The sequence below is a fragment of the Dermochelys coriacea genome, chromosome 5 (genome assembly GCF_009764565.3).
Source record: "Dermochelys coriacea isolate rDerCor1 chromosome 5, rDerCor1.pri.v4, whole genome shotgun sequence".
NCBI lineage: Eukaryota > Metazoa > Chordata > Testudines > Dermochelyidae > Dermochelys > Dermochelys coriacea.
In genome coordinates this window covers 60,424,274-60,441,222 of record NC_050072.1, presented here as the reverse complement: position 1 = coordinate 60,441,222, position 16,949 = coordinate 60,424,274, and positions in this window count along the sequence as shown.

Here is a 16,949-nt window from a genome sequence, read left to right as displayed (position 1 = left end):
TCCTTGCAGGACTGAAACCAATGAAAACTGTAATCATGAAGAAATGGAAACCTACATTTCCCAGATTAATAGGGCTGGATTCTGACCTCTAGTCACAAGTGAAAATCCTGTGTAACTGTAATGGTGCTGGTTCACTAATTTACTGGGTTTTTATATTAGTTTAAAACCATTTCAAAACCTGATTTACATCAATGTAAATGAGAGAGAATGTGGCACAAGGCTTTTTCAATAGAAAAGTACAATATTTTTTCTGAGCTACTTGCTAATTGATAAGTGGTAAATTGAGCTCTAATGTGCCCTGTGGAGTTGCATTGTGGGGATTATTTGAACCAATGAAAATATAAAAATACTCAAACATCTAACTGAATTGTGTGAGGAAACACTTCTTCTGAGGTCTTTTATTTTGTTTTTTTACAGCTAATTTACAAGTTCATCACAGTTGTTTTAGGGTGGAATAAAATTCAGTCTTTGTTTGTTGAGCCCTAGGCCTCTTCTTAATAACGAGTTTATATAGATCCAATTTATTTTCTAGGATCAGTCCCATTGATATGTCCTGATTCAGGAAATTTTATGCTCATGCTTAAGTCCATCTCTATTCAGAACTCAAGGAAGTGGTTAAGAATGGGACTTCAATGGTATTTAAGCACATGCTTAAGGGCCTTTCCTAAAAAGGGATGCTTCCCTGAATCAGATTCATCACTCACTCTGTGCGATTGAGCATATCATCTAGAAAGACAACCAATCTTGATTTAGATACTTCTGCTAGTATGTTCCAGTGGTTAATTACTGAAGTTGAGCTGTATCTTCAAAGCCACTTAAATCCCTTACTTAATGCTTACACTAGTCTAAATTTGGCCCTATAATAGGAGAATTTATTTTTGTTATGACACAATCATTACTAATTCTGGGCAGATCATTACCTTGTTTCTGATGGTTGTTTTCTTATGGAGCTAAAAAACACTTAATTCATATTAGAGAAGCCCTTAGGAAAGGCTTGAACATGGAGTTTCAGTTTTCTGAGTACTGCTATACCATGTCTTTCAAATAATTAATAATAATTTTCACTTACATTACATAGCTCTCTCCATTTAAGGGACTCAAAAAAGGCAAAGAAGAACAGATTCCCAAGATTTCAACAGAAAAAAAAAATCACACACATTCCCATGGGGATTCCATTGTTGCCATGCAGGGATAAAAAAGAGTGAGAGAATATTTTTTTCGGTTCTGCATCTTAGCGAAAATAGAAGTTCTCTAGGGGACTTCTCTGAAACTTGTCATGAAGTGGTAATCTAGTCATCCTAGTCTGACACTTGATTTTTTCTCCAACTGTCAGGTTGAAGGAAGAGGTAAAAGCCTGAGTGTAGAGATATATTCCTCTTTTATTTTCAGATTTTTGGGATATTGTTACCTGATGATGATCATTCTGCAGGAGATATCCAATTAATGCAGAAACAAAATTTGTAAGACTAATCCATTTGCCATGGTTATGATAGTTGCAGGTAAACCTATATGATTGCATAAAGAAATAATAATAATAATTTTGGAGATGTCAGTCCAGATTATAAGGAAAATGCTTTTAATTAAAGGAAAATCTTGGCTTCTTGTAAGTTCTGTGCCTATTTTATTTTGACCCTCTACAACTGTGTTTTATAATTAAGCCCTTAAAGAATACATCAGAAAATATTTTTCCTTCTCGCAACATTTCTGAATATAAATATAGGGCCCAATTCACATATGTGTGTTTGCAGTGGAAAGAAATTAAAATAATGGGAAGTCATCAAAAAGCCAGTTTTTCATCCCAAAACAGTTCACAATTTATATATGCTAAGAAGTGTTCATTCATTTTAAACTTAGTGTTTGTTGAGATTAACAAGATAGATTCAATTTTATAACAAGCCATTAATTAGTTTGCTATTCCTAAAAATTCAATTTCTATTTTATTTAACATCACAGATTTTTAACAGATCACAGTTCAGACAATTTCTATATATAAGAATATTGTATAACCTTATTGTGAACCAGCTGGCTGGGAATTAATATTTATGTATAAATGTGGACTATGGGATAATACAGCTAAATCAAAATACATATTTATTGTCACATAAAAGAGAAACTAACACAGCTTTATTTATAAGCCACCCTCATAATTTTCTCTGTTAAAAGAAAATTATAAAAGATTTTATTTTTCTGTAATAATTTGCTGTATCCAAATATAAATGCCATACAGCTACTTAGCAACACATGAAATGGGTTTCCACTGCATAATTCAGGTACATAGTTTGTATCTTTCAAAATCAGGGGTTTGGAATCTGGGATCGGGTTTAGAATATTATAGACGTAAAGCCAAAGGTAAGTGTTGAAACTAAGCTCTGGGTCTGGATTTGGCTTCTGAACCTTGCAACTATTAGGAAATTTTTACATTTGGGATTTTTCTTTGTGTCCATTTCTAATAAAAGGACAAAAGACATTTTGAGGTCCCTTCCAGCCCTATATTTCTATGATTCTATGACTGTGACCTGTCCTAAGCATTCACTATGGACTAAAGCAGCGTAAGTCCCTACCTCTATTGTCTTTTGTATGCTCCCTGGATTACCAATGTGTGTGCACAGAATAGAGAGCAAGCTCCACTGGGTCACTACTCCCCTGCCATTAGCAGGTGTCAAGGGGAGTGGGTGGAGAGAGTAGAAGCAGAGAAAAGGATGCAATGGACACAACCTTGACACTAGTCCTCCAATATTCTGGCCAGCAAAAGGAGCAGAACTAGGATGTTGATCAAGGGCAACAGTTGATTATTCTTCCCTGGAGAAAGGCAGGAATCAGGGAAAATATTATCTCTCTCAAGGTCACAGATATTTTCCTGGGCTACACCTAAATGCCTGGGAGTATCCAGCAGATAAAAGTATACAGTGCAGGTAATTCCATAATCATTTGCATGTACTGTGGAGGGGCTGCTGTCAGCCATCTCCCTTTACCCGTCCTGGTCCCCAGCCAACCTGCTGCTGGGACCCTGCCACCTCATCCGCTTGATTAATAGTTAAGGGGGGTTATAAAGATGGGAGGGTTGGCTCCCAGCTGTACCAGTCATAAGAGTCGCCCCCCGCCCATTTCCACTCCTTTAAAGAATACTTCCTTTAAATCCTTTCTTGGTCCATTTGATCACCATCCTGATCACCATATCCCTTCCCTGCAGAGTACCCGCACTGGACATCTGCACCACACTTACATAATGAGTTGCAACATCACAGGCTAACCCCTGTTTCATGATCCCCACAACTACCCCCATCCCCGAACCCACTGTGTGGAAGGTGACCCCCCACATCTCACCTTGGTCAATCTGGCAGTGAGGGAAAAAGTCCTTCCCAGCCCTGCAAGAAAGGAATGACTAACACAATGGATCATGACAAAACAGGTGTTTAACTACTTCCATGGGTGGGAGTGTGGGTGCTGCTCTGCCTGGTCCAGTTAAAGAGGGCTTCTCCTGCAGCAGCATGGACCTAAACAGTCCCCCCTTTCTTTTGGTCACCTGAGAGGATGGGTCAGTCTCCCAGTCAGCTGCTGCAGCAGGTCGCTCTGGCTTGCTAGCCCTTTTCCTACAAGCCAGCCAACAGCCCCTACTGCTTAATGTGTGGTGAGGTCATTTACTTCAAAGGTACAGAAGTGGCTTTAAAGGAACCAGGAATATTCTCCACTCGCACTATTCTAATGTCATATTCGCAAATGCTCACCTAACCAGTGACAATAATTGGTAAGAAGCCAAAACCAGATGCTTTTATTCAAGTCTTTTGAAATTTAGAGGATCCAGGATGCTGGAAGCAGTTTGTATGTTACACATAGGACCCAGATAGGAAGAATTCCTGAATTTGGCTTTGGTTTTATAAAGCCAAAACTTGACTAACAAAATTTTGCAAAAATAAAACAAAATTGAACCACATCTCCCCAACTTTTGTTCATCTCTAACTGTAATACAGATCTGTTGTGAGGGCATTTTAAGCATAAGAAGTAGCAGGTACGTTCTGCAAGAGCTGAGACTTCCCTTTTTACTGTACATGCCTCCAAACAAGAGACCACTTAAACAAATACGCACCAGAAAAGGTCTATCAAAATAATACAGGCCTCATGCAGGGAGAGAGAAATATACTATATCCCTTTTAACTGGATATCTGAAAATAAGACAATCCTGTTACTAGAATAACCACCCAGTGAACCTGAACCTAGAATGAATTTTTCAAGGTGACCTGGCGGGGGCGGGGGAGGGGGGGAGAGATACTTTTTCATTGGAACAAACCAAAATCTCATACAAAATAGCATAACTCTTTCCCAAGAATACTGTATTGGTTAAAGAAAAAGATCTGATAAAAGAACACAATTATACTGCCAAAAGATTATCTATTTATCAGATTTCTATTGTATACTTTGCTTGTTTTCTTCTATGTATACTTTGCCTAAAAATATTGAGAGACATCTGTTGATTTTTCAAGCTAATAAGCACTCTTTCTGTATTTTTCTATTGTCCAGTATTTCCTTCTATTTCTAGCACAACTCTTTTAATGTAGTGGTTTACAGTTACAGCAGCCGTCAGACAAAGCTAGGGAACTTATTTCTCCATAGCGAGCACTGTGAAATACACAAGTTCCTTACACATTTTTTTCTTTTTTTAAGCAGGAAGTTTCTATGACTTCAAGCCAGCACCAATGAGAATCTGAATGGTGAACATGCTAGCCTAAATTTGGGTCTATTAAAAAAAAAACGACTCATGGTAAGTTTTAAAACATTTCAGTGGTTATGTACACTGCAACAATCTACAAATTACTACAGACCATTACATTATTTGTGTTCTTGTTTCCTCTATATCATGGCACTCCACAGAAGCTGTAAGTAGCATCATGATTCCAGCCTTTTCTGTCTGATGATTTGCCCAGATGACTATGTGAACATACCCAGCCAGAGAATAAAATGTTTTGTATTTCTTCTCCTTCGGGTGACCATTGTCTCTAGCTGGTTCTATACACAATGAGTCATTAATTAAACCCAGATTCTTTGTAAGTGGCCAGTTCTGGGGCTGAAGTTTACTCCAGCTTGCTCTACTTCTGCAGACAATATTTTGGGGATTTCAGACTTTTAAGTTGTTGTTTTTTTTATTATTATTTAACGTTTTCCTCCTTTCACAAGTATTTATCTTAGAGACAGAAAGTGAAAGGCTAGGTTAAGAAAAACATAGCCACCTCCAAAGTGCTAAAGCTGCAATAAACCCATCACCTCTAACAACAACGGAGCATGAAAAGATAAAAAACAGCCTGCCAAGAATGTAGTAACCACCCATTCACTTTTAAATGCTCTCCACACTTCAATGCACAGACCTAATTACTTTTCTACATTCCCAAATCCACTTTGCCGCACTGCAATCAGAAACTTGGCGTTAAAATATTTTAGACTCTAAGGATCAAGACTAATTATGGGCCTAAGCTGCACCTTTTGGTTTTCTTACCCCCACCCTGCCCCCCTTCTCTTCTTTGGGCTTCTTTAAAGCACGCTCCACTGGAAGAAAGACTGCCCAGTCCCAGTTGGGGGTGAGGTAAAGAGAGAATAAAACAAAAAGAAACTCAGTTCAATTCAGTAAGCTTCAATGAGGCTGCTATATTTAATGTGAGCCCAGGGTTAGCCTACAGAATTGTGGCAGAATGCAATATTCTCAACAAAAAAAGAGGTGTTTAAAGTCGGGTAAGGCCCCATAAGGCTGTTGTTGGTGTTTAAGCAGTACACCAAGGTATTTAGCTCTAAGGATTTCTAAACATTCCAGCTGAGAATAAAACCACAGCTTTACAGTAGCTGCTTAAAGGTTTGGGGGCTGGGAATGTTCCCTCCCCCTTGTATTGAAAGGTCAACAAACAGTAGGAAAGATCATGTCATAACAAAGATGAAGCCACCTATTATAGGGTATAGTGATGGCTAATGGCACTATCAGAGGGACTAATCCTATATATTAAATGGCATAATTGTTATAATATCATGTTTATTAGAACACCCAAGTGTGAGACTTTTTCATTTTGGGAAACATGAAAGCCAGTAACCTTCTTAGGACAGATGCTTGTTATAAATATGGAAATATTAGGTAATTACTTCAATAGTGCAATCTTCATGTGGCATCCAAAATGCATTTTTGATACACAAATGTTATGTTTCATAGCATTTACTAAATTACTTTGGGGTAATTTTCCTGGAGTTACACTCTTAAAAGCTTTCATTCACATTTAACAATTATCTGTGGAATTTGGCACTAATGTTTTACCTCTGAAGTACTTTTAGTTCCACATATTTAATAAAAAAAAAAGGACATTCATTTCAAAGGAAGTTCATGAAACAAATCTATAGGAAGCTGTCATGGTGGTACAGATACTTTATGGAAACTTCAGTGCTCAGTTTGAATTCTGGCAAGCTTCCTGGGATTGGATCCAATTAACCTGATATGGACATGGGTTTTTCAAACTTGCACAGCTCTAACTTCAAGCTTTAATGGGATCTGGGGTCACCTTGATGAGATAACAATCGTGGGCCTTATTCTGAGATCACTTGTACCAGTGTAAATCAGGGGTGACTTCACTGGTTTTACTGGAGATTACACCGGTGGAGAACTGGTGTAAATAAAATCCAGAAGCAGGCCCCAGGGCTGGTAGAAGAAAAACAAAGAGAATATCTATTTAGATAGATCTCTTTCTCTGATATACGTACACGGAATATATGTAAACCCTGTATTAATACACACACACACACACACACACACACACACACACACACACACACACACACAAATGTTTTAAATCCCAGTGCAGCTTACAATAATAAAAATTAAATAGTCCTCACCAAGTTGTATTCTAGGGGAAGGGTTAAAACAATAAGACATTCTATGTGGCGATAGTTCACATGGAGGTTTAAAAAAATAATAAAGGAGTTAGCATAGAGCATGCATATTGGCTTGCAACTATCAATTAACTATCCTTGTTAGATAGGTAATTTATTCTACTCAGCAGCATCAAATATCAGACAAAAAGGGGCCAAAACAGTAATTATCTTCATGAATTCAAAGGCTTGAAAGCCAATAATTCCAAAGAAATAAAAACAGAGTTCTTTTCATACTATATGCTTCATCTTAAAGACTGTAATAAGAGCCAGGCCCTAGCTGTGACCCTTTACACTTCAAGGTGAAAAAGTAGGTTAAAGAAAGTAATGGCAATAATCAAGGGGCTTTTCTACATAAAACAGACTGTGAGTAGAGGTCAAAGATCAAACACTTGGGGCACTACCTGCATCACTCAAAGATCAGATCCACAATAGAAATGAAGAGCTAGACTTGCAAGAAAGAGCAATAAAAATAATCAATTATAAAACTATTGGGGAAATAAATAGGTCAAGAAGAAAAATTGGATTTCAAAAGTGTGGATTAGATAAAAGAACATTCACCTTCATTATTTGAAACAACAAGTCTGAGGATTCCCTGAACTTTACGAGAAACCTCCAAAAGAAATGATTTTTAAATACTTCCATTTCATCTCTATCCCCACCATCTAGCTGCCTTATTTCACATGATCTGAAAGGTGCTTTAAAAATCTTTCTTGAACTGCTTTGGATACTTTTACATATGATTATAAAGATGTTTTTCTCTCAGGGTTGTACTCTAACTTTATCTTTTTTTAAAAATTTTCATCTTATTCAGTTTTTGGAGCCATAGCAACTTAGATCCCTATTCTGAGCTTGTGAGAGTTATAGGAACAGATTCTAGATGAAATATTATATGTTGTATGAACTCAAGGGAAATGCATTCACCTTACCCACTACTGTGGCCTTCTAAGAGTTCAAATATCTGTCCATATCATGGCATATAGGAGGGTTCTGGCCTTTACGATATAGGAGGGCATTTTATCACCAGTTTTATATAAGCTAATGAGTATAACCCTTGCTTTTCATTTATGAAGGTCAAGGTACAAACCCACATGTCTGATTTAAATTATTCCTTATGTTTCACCCTTCATATGCTCCAGTAGCTCCATCCTGCAAGGTGCTGAGTCCTCTGCCCCCAGTTTAGCAAAGCAGTGAGACTACTTATATGCTCAAAGATCGGCACATGCTTAAATGCTTTCTGGACTGGGGCCAGGGTGCTTTAGCCCCAGATAACAAGAGGAAACAAACATGAAAATGAGAGAGCTGGGTAGGTACATGACATATTCTTTTGCTTTTGGTGTTTCTGAAGTTTCAGTTGACTGGATGCTGAGCATCTGCTGTACAGAAGTCTTTCCTTACAATCTAGGGAACATTGAACATTCAGGGATATTTGCAGATGGATGAAAGAAAAAAACAAAGCTTTGTCATAAGAAATAGAATTGGTGATACAGAAGGTTCTAGAATGCTGCCACCTACTGCATGAGGCAGTTGTCTGAGCTATGAGGTTGACTGTCATTTTGAAGCAATATGGCCTCCGTAATATAAGACTCTTGTGAATATCCCTGTAATAGATGCAGAGATTTAGATAATATGTAACTAAAATGGGTCCAAATGTTGTCAGTTGATAACTTGATGCTAATATATTGTGAAGATATCTGTTCTGTTAGATGAACAAGGATGTTCTGAATAAAATTTGATCATGATATTTCTGGCATCACTGACTAATTGCATGTTTGTATTGTGGAAAATCTACTGAGGGCTTTAGGTAAGAGCATCTGAAGAAGGCACAGCAGGTACTGCTGCACTGAAAGAGAGGAGATTAAATGAAGCCAGATGAGAGGGGATTTCAGAAATTCAGCAAAATTTCTGCAGATTTGACAGGACTTCCTCTGCCCTGTACTGATTGGCTCTTTACTCCAACCCTCTCTCTCCACTCTTCTTCCTCCCAGTCACTTCACCCCAGTTTCACTCCACACCTGCCCCTCATGCTCTTCTCTCCTGCCCTGTCCCCCTGCTTCACTTTTCTTTCAGTTTAGCCAATCTAACTAACTAACCCCTCTCCCACCAAAAAAGTACATGCCATTGCTGCCATCACAATGGTCACTCGTGTGGTTCTACCTCTTCCCCAACCCTGTCTCTGTCTTGTCTGTATAGACTGTAAGGTCTTCAGGGCAGGGACTGTCTGCAATTCTGTATTTGTATATTGTCTAGCACAATGGGGTACCATACTTGGCTGGTACTTAGCAACTACTGTAATAAACATGATTAATAATATTTATAGCTCCTTATTTTCCAGAGGTAATGTAATAGAATCATAAATCCAGCATATTATTCCCAGGTTTTGGAGGAAACTAGCACTGGCAAAAGACTTCTCTCTCTCTTTGCTCCTATCATGGAGTAGAAACTCTATAGATGTCTGCTTATTTTGTATCATATTGTCCAGTAATTCAATATTGCATCAGATCAGAGAAGGCTGATTCACTGTCTGACACATTCAGCTATGGATTAGATATATCCTAACCCTCATGCCCAGACTATACAAAGTACATTCTGTAACATCTGAAAGAAAATATGACTTTACTTTCACCAAATACTTTATTGTTCCTAAAGGGTTGGATAGAACACAGGGATGTAAGAGAAGTATTGGGATGCTGCTATTTATTATCTTAAATGCACACAGAGTCTATGCAAATTCTCTTGCTGCACTGCTCCTCAACAATTTCCAATAGGCTGTGATGAACATCAGAGACATGAAAAGAAAAGGAGGACTTGTGGCACCTTAGAGACTAACAAATTTATTTGAGCACAAGCTTTCGTGAGCTACAGCTCACTTCATCGGATGCATCTGATAAAGTGAGCTGTAGCTCACGAAAGCTTATGCTCAAACAAATTTGTTAGTCTCTAAGGTGCCACAAGTCCTCCTTTTCTTTTTGCGAATACAGACTAACACGGCTGCTACTCTGAAACCAGAGACATGAAAACTGTTAAAGTTAACCTGTAATATTGGTTCTTGGATACTCATCATCTGAATTTTCCACCTCTGTACTTTAAAGCACTCCCAGATTTGTGTGGTCACATTTTTCTCCTTTAAGATATATCCCTAATTATTAAATTACCTTTAATGTGTTTAAGTCATTTACTTGCATGTTTTGTCAGATACCAGAATTCATTTCCTTATGCTGTAGTTTTAGTTAAGAACTATTGGCTGATGTCTCCCTAGGAAAGAGAGTCCTTAATGTCCACTGTAGTAGAAATATAATAATGGTCACATTGGCCTATTGTTTTAGACCTTAATCAGCTAGGAGAAGGTCATTAGGCCTCAGATGTGATCTGAATGAGCATGAAGTGAAAGTTATGTTTCCTCCTTGGGCTGTGATGTTTCAGGTTGCAATGTTACAATAAGCAATAATGTGAACGTCAAATATTATCCCTCAAAGTCAGAGTTCTGTTATTGATTATTATTAGTCCTGACATTGATATAGTATCCTATGTTTGATTACCAGATTTATTTTACTTTTATTCAGTGTTTTAAGTTAGAATTGCATGGTAGGTCATGATCTGTATGATGTATTGCCTTTTTACTATAGACTACCAATACACCTAAAAACTTTTAAAAGTTCAATTAATTAAAATTATTCTTGCATCTTTGGGACAGATTCTGCCTAACATTAATGGAGGTACACAGTGGGGTAAAGTAGCGTGCAAGGAATCTTCCACTGCTTTGAGTTGTTTGCAAAAAGAACCAGGCAGAATTATAGTCTCTGCCCTTTAGTGCCTCAGCTCTTTGTTCCCCAAAGATATTAGGAATGTCTTAGCCTTCTATCCAATTCTCAGACGTTGGCCAAAAGGGCAGATATGGTGTAGTGGGGAAGTAAGTTACACCTCATCAATGAATGTAACAACATATGTGCCCACCTGCACACTGGAACTCAAGAGGCATTTGGCCTTGATAGCCACTCCAATTTATCTCATCGTAAGTGAGAGTAGAATTTGGCTCATATACCATTTAAATTATTTTTGGTGGTCATAATTTTCCCTCTAAATTTATAACAGGCATATGGATGTTTTATTGGTTTGGGTATAGCAGGCATAGATTATTATAGTGACTGAATGAAGTCAGAGTGGATATTCCAGATTTACACCAATTCAACTGTGAGTAGAATTTGGCCTCATGAATTCAGATGTGTGAGACAAGGCAAGGCATTTAGGCACATACAATGACTAGGCACATAGAATGAAATCTTCCTAGGACTATATTCAACTATAATCTCTTCTTTTTCAAGTTTGATCACCCTTGGAAAGGAGAATATCTCAATTTGTTTTTTCTTGGCAAATGTCACCCCTTTTTGTATTAGAAAATGCACAGCTCTCACAGACTACTAGGAATAAGCTATTTTCTGGTTTCAGAGTAGCAGCCATGTTAGTCTGTATTTGCAAAAAGAAAAGGAGTACTTGTGGCACCTTAGAGACTAACAGCTTATGCTCAAATAAATTTGTTAGTCTCTAAGGTGCCACAAGTACTCCTTTTCTTTAAACTATTTTCTGTAAGTCTGAATTTTGCCTAAAGTAATCAATAAAATATTAACAACATTTTACACTTACATAGTATCTTTTATCTGAAGATTTGAAAGCGATTGACAGTGGTATGTGTTGTATCCCGATTTTAGGCATGGGAAAATGGAACCACAGAACAGTTATTGGGCTCTAAGCCAGAAAGCAAGTCAATGGCAGAGTCAGCATTAGAATCCAAATCTTGGAACTCTCAGTGCCTTGCTCTAGCCGTTTGCCCTACTGCCTCTCTGGCTCTGTAAAAGTGAAAAGAAAGTCAGCCATCTGCATTCCCATTTTACACTTGTGTAAGGTTTTGATGTGGCCTCAGAAGCTTGTGTTAAAGCAATTTTGGTTTCCGTGGAAGTCCAGTAAAGAATATCAGAATGGAATGTATTTGCTTTTAAAACAGGGGCAAGGCACTATCTGAGTTAGAGAGCTAATTGTGGGAAAAATAGCTGTATCAGGGCATGGAGAGAGTGGGGTTACAAATACTTCTACAAATATAATAGGTAGATAGCCAAGATGTGTCAGCCTTAGATTGTGAATGATTTTTAAATGAGGAAAATAGAGCAGAGAAGCAATAAGAGCTATATGTATATATACACTAGACTGTCTCCCTGACAGCAGATGATAAACATTCTTCAAAAAAGAGACTATTGACACTAGAAATCTCCAAAGTCTCGCTTATAATAATATTATAAATCTGAGCAAAGAAGTAAGATAATGAGGTAACAGGCCATGTGTTCTGTGACAAATCAGCCTAGGTTCGAAAGCAGAAATGATATGACCCTATTTGGCAGCACTGGAAGGCTGAGAGATTAGATTCCACCTGCTGTCAGTTAAGTTACTTCATCAGTTTGCATGTATATGCCAGGCTAATCACAAGCTTACACAAATAAAAATATTAATATGTGTTTTCAAAACAGTGATTTTGGATTTTTTTAACAAGTTTGTCAAAGATTTAGGCCAAGCTCTCCAATGATTGCCAACGATTAAACTCCTCTGCATTATCAGCTCATAAATAATTAGTTTTCATTTGTCTTTCCTGAGACAGTCTCTTGTGCATCTTATTTCTTTTTGTGTCTTTACAGTGCAAAGTTCCAACTTCCAAGCATTAGAGTAATACTTAACCTGTGAAGGTAGCACAGACTTAACCTGTCTTAACCTGTGAAGGTAGCACCCCTAAAATGAGAAGAGGTCTCAGGGGCATTATTTTGGCTTTTTACCCATTCTTTCTGTCTCCCTACAGCCCTTTCTTCCAAATCATTCCGACATTTACAGTGAAGGTATGTGAACAAATAACCTCAGAGCAGTGATGACAACTCATAAGCATCCTGTATTGGAGTTTGGTCGCCTTCTTCTTTGTGATTTAGCCAGCGCCTGCCAAGGAATAATACATATATTTTGGTGTACTTATCCACAAGGCTGACTTTCTAAATCTAGTACCAACTTATTCTGTGTGAATGGAAACTTTCAAACTATATTTAGACAAAAAAATGAAATGTGTTTATTTTGTACGATTTGGACACTTTGAAATTAATATTTTTAATATTGGCTTCAGTGCGAGTTACAGTTCTGGAAGGCAGGTTCATTAGTTAATATTTGCTTATTTGAATGATAAAAAAAAAACCAAACAGAACTCAGTGCCATCCCTAGTCTAGACATCCTGATGTAATTTAATGTGACATTAAAATTTCAAATACAATGGACTGCTATTCTCTATACAAAGACACTAGCAGAGAAAAAATCACCTCCGACCAAATGCTTGAGAGAAAACATGGGACAGGAAGCATGGCCTAAAGATGTTTGGATCTGTACTCTGGTCGATTCAGGCAGAGGAGTGAATTCTGCAGTTGAGGACCCCTTAAAAAGAATGTCCTGGCAGCAGCTCTTTCTCTCCTTTATATCAACTGAGGTACCCTCATTTCAGAATTGTGTGTGTTCCTATGATTTCCTAAAATGCAAAGAAAATTCTCCCAGAATTCAGTCTAAAAATGTTCATTTCAAATCTCTTTCAGGCACTGTGAAGCTATATCTTTCCAAGGACTGTGGGGAAATGGAAGTGTTGCCTGAAACTGGTCTGCCTGCCTAGATAGTGAAAAACCAACAACTGAATCCTGCATTATTCCCACTCCAGTTCTAGTATTTAAACATTCATCCTGAGAGTATCTTAACATACAGATTCCTAGACCTTGATGCCCACAATGACAGCCACTGGATGCTGCAGCACTAAAGGAACCCTGCTTAAATGTAACCAACCCTATGCTGTCACTAAGGGGCTCTGGGAGCAACAGCTCTAAAGAGAAAGGTTCTCATACATATTCGTATGCACAGCCTCAGAGCCCTGCCAAAAATCTAACCAGTTCCATGATGCTGTCACTAAAACGCTTAAGGGGCAATGGCACTCAGGAATTTTTCTAGGTTATCTTTGCTGACCTAGTGCACTCAAAAGGGATCCCAACTGGAGCTGAGCAGGCCTGGGATTCTGCTTGTGTTCACTGACACTGAGGTCTCTTGAGCACAGCAGCAGTTGCAGCACTCTAGCAACCTGACTCACTATAACAATGACCCTTTCATTGTCATGAGCATCCATGAAAAGTGTGGCAACATGCATGCACTGATTGCACTTTAAAAAAATAAGTCATATATATTTGTGGTTTCTTAGTGCTACTTACCAATCGTACGTCATTTTCATGGACAATCCGTAATGGTTTTAAGTGATGGGGCAGAGCAGAAGGACATCCCTGTACTGGAAACTAATTTTGTTTTCTTGTTTATTGGTTTGTAAATAGAAAGACAATAAAAGGGGGAAACACAATTTGTGAAAGAAGTACAATAATTGCTCATTTTCACATAGAAGAGCAATAACATAATCCTAATTCTCTAATGTGTTTGCAGCTGTGGGAAATTTTTTAATAAGAGTGCTAAAGAATGGGAAGATTGTCGCCCACTGATTTGTGTTTTTAAATTTGGGGTTTCTACATTAAGCCTACTTTATAAGTGGCTATTTGCAGGATTGGTTCTCTAGTTCATGCGTTTGATGTGTAACCTTCAGGGCTTCCTATGAGGTAATTATCTTGCTGGATGAGCTAATCGAGCACAGAATACTACACCTGCTTCATTCTGCTAACAAATAGGCCTCTGCCTTCTAAAGACTCCCTGACCTGACTTATTATGTCTTCCCCATCAGCTGAAAGACTCATATCATCACTGGGCCAAAGGTGAACTGCCTAGAGACAAAGTTGGAATGAATTTTTTGCAGTCCCATTTTGCCAGACATTCAAACCACTTCATTCTGAAGAGTGGAGACCTTTAACTCTGTCACATTTATATATGCTTATAAGGCCAGAGAAGGTGCTTTCTGCAGAACTGCTCCAGATGAATGTATCAAAATAAGAAATCCAGAAGAAAGTGTTTTTTGCCTCTGAAACCTTTTGTTCAACAACATTATTACTTCAAGAGGAAAGAAATATGGACGTTGACACTGCTGTTGATGCTCCTTGTGTTTACTAGTATTTCCAAAGTTGAATATACATAATGGATGCTAATGCTGTAATACATGCAGGAGCATGCAGAAATTCAAAGTTCAAATTCATATTCAGTCATGGGTTATAAGGGAGCGGGGATAGAATAAGGAATTACATTCATAGATGTGGGTCCTCCTGGTTCAGAAAAATTTCGAGATGTTTTTAGCTGATGCCAGTTTGCCATTTAAAATGTTGCTTTGTATTTATAGTTTTCTTACTCCCTAAAGCAAAAGAGGCTAATATTCATTTAAAACCCAATAACAATTAAAACACCCAATAAAAATTAAAACCTACAGTGAACAACTGCTCTAGCTTTGTTTATTGCAAGCATAAATAATCATACTTCAATGAACATGTTAGTATCTATGATCACTTCCTAGATTAAGGTTGCCTCGAGACTGCTTGCTTTGGCTACTGTAAATGTGACATGAATTACACTCAGAAAATGTGTCTTACATGCTGGGTTTGAAGTAAATTATTTTCTTCTAATATACCTACACAACTGTCACAAGGAATTACACTACAGATTTAGTGATGTTAAGTGTCAATTGTAATTTGGTGACAGCCATTTTATTGGCTATGCATATTGCTCTGCTAGGACTTGCTTCTCAGTATGGAGGCCTCTGTATCATTAAAAACCAGTGATCCTTCACTGATGACATAATTTGACTGGCAGAGAGAGGAGCAGTGAGGGGCTTGCTTTCACCTGCACAGAATCTGCTATATGTCAGAGATGAATTTGCCTTCAAATTAGAAACAGCACAGCAGACTAGTGGCGGTGATTTCGCTTGATTTCTTTTAAGGACTTTCACTGGAATGGTTATTGAGCAGCTGATAGGAGTCTGCTTTAATATGTCAAACACAGATATCATGCAGCCTGTAAACATTTCAAATATTTTTTGCTACAGCATAGAGTGAGTTATTTGAGGAATAGTTTCAGCTGAATTGAGCCACATGTATTTTTCTGCATACTCATCCATCCATCTATCCTTTTGTCCTTAACTCTACCTCTGCAATAGGTTCTGGGTATTAAATTTGTGTGTTAAAAAGGAAAAAAATGGGTTAATATAAACCAGTGTTTCAGTGCATATGATAAATCATATAAGCTGTGTAAAAATTTACCGTAAGAGCAGAACCATAATCATACATTCTGAAAATTTTATAAACTGACAATTCAAAGTATGTGTTTTATGCTAATACATATAGTAGTAGGTTCTAACAAACTGTCATTTACTCATAAACAGTAGAAAAGCTGAAGGTATATTTTATATACAGTCTATCTAGTCACATGCGCACCCCTCCACCCATTTAAATACACTATGCACTTATACTGTGGAAGAGGATTCCAAGACTTTCTTAGCAAATTTAAATCAATATAGCTGCATTTCTTTTTCAGCATTTAAATTAAATTTTTTGCTGCAAGGAACAAAGCAAAGTACCTTAAAAGAAAGTGTTTCCCTAGTAATTTTACCTCATTTCACACTTATTTGGCAGCTTTTCTTAGCCAATTGATTTCATTGAAAATGCTGACAATGTTCACCTATTAGAATTGTCCCCCTCCATAAGGCGTATTTTACCCTCAGATTCATTTCATTAACTTGCAACATGGAAAAATTAATTTTTTCCTCAAGACTACCAACATTCCATAATACATATTTTTCCTTATTTCCATTTTTTACATTGCTTGTTCTATTTTATTTTTTTGAAAAAATCTTTACTGAACAATAAACAGCATAAATTATTCAGCCAATTTCAGTCCAGTGGCATAAATCATACTCTAGCAGACATGCTACTTATGACAAATGCTTTGTCTAAGAGAAACATACCACTGAAGGTTTAATCAGAAGCTCTAAACATTTCAGACTTTCTCAATTTTATTCTTGGCAAGAAGCAGTGTTTTTTTGCTATATCTTCCAAGGCTTTTGGGGAATGCTCATT